The 563-nt window shown below is 21.5% G+C and overlaps 1 protein-coding gene across 5 annotated transcripts in view; it reads right to left on the bottom strand.

Annotated features, from left to right (window-relative positions):
* LOC108694443 (phosphatase and actin regulator 1) overlaps window positions 1–563 on the bottom strand; it is a 297,632-nt gene that overhangs the window by 180,031 nt on the left and 117,038 nt on the right. The window lies entirely within an intron of this gene.

Below are 563 nucleotides of genomic sequence, written 5' to 3'. Positions count from 1 at the left end.
TTGCATTTATACATATCTATTATATTTTTAATTTAAAAACCGAAAACTTAAGATTAAGATTATAATTTTGAAATATAAATAAAAATATTTTATATGTATTATAGGACTTATTTTATTTAGAAATTTTTACGACAACTATTTTAATGCAAAGCATGATTTCAGCAGATACATAAGTAAACAAAATAGTATATATTAGTAACAAAAAAGCATTAAATTTATGTCTAAATTTATGCAATACTACGTGATATGAGTTATTTGTTGTAACATCTGTTGTAACAGGCTGCTCCAAATTTTTCTATACGAGAGAATTTAACTAAACTAGGAACTACAGACTGAATGTGTATTGTACGGTTGAAGTAATAGTTCAATAAAAAATTTTTATGATAAAGAATAAAATTTTTATTACATTTTTCACAATAAATTCTTTGAAATACTAGGAACATCAACGATCTATAATTAAATATGAGGACTATTAATATTTCAGACTGATTGTATTGAAAGAAAATAAAATCAGCATGCAGTGATTTCTGAGATAAATTTATTTAAAAAAAAAATATATATAT

This window comes from Atta colombica, unplaced genomic scaffold, assembly GCF_001594045.1.
Source record: "Atta colombica isolate Treedump-2 unplaced genomic scaffold, Acol1.0 scaffold12, whole genome shotgun sequence".
Taxonomy (NCBI): domain Eukaryota; kingdom Metazoa; phylum Arthropoda; class Insecta; order Hymenoptera; family Formicidae; genus Atta; species Atta colombica.
The sequence above is the reverse complement of the archived record's forward strand: the minus strand, read 5'-3'. Positions and strand labels throughout refer to the sequence as shown.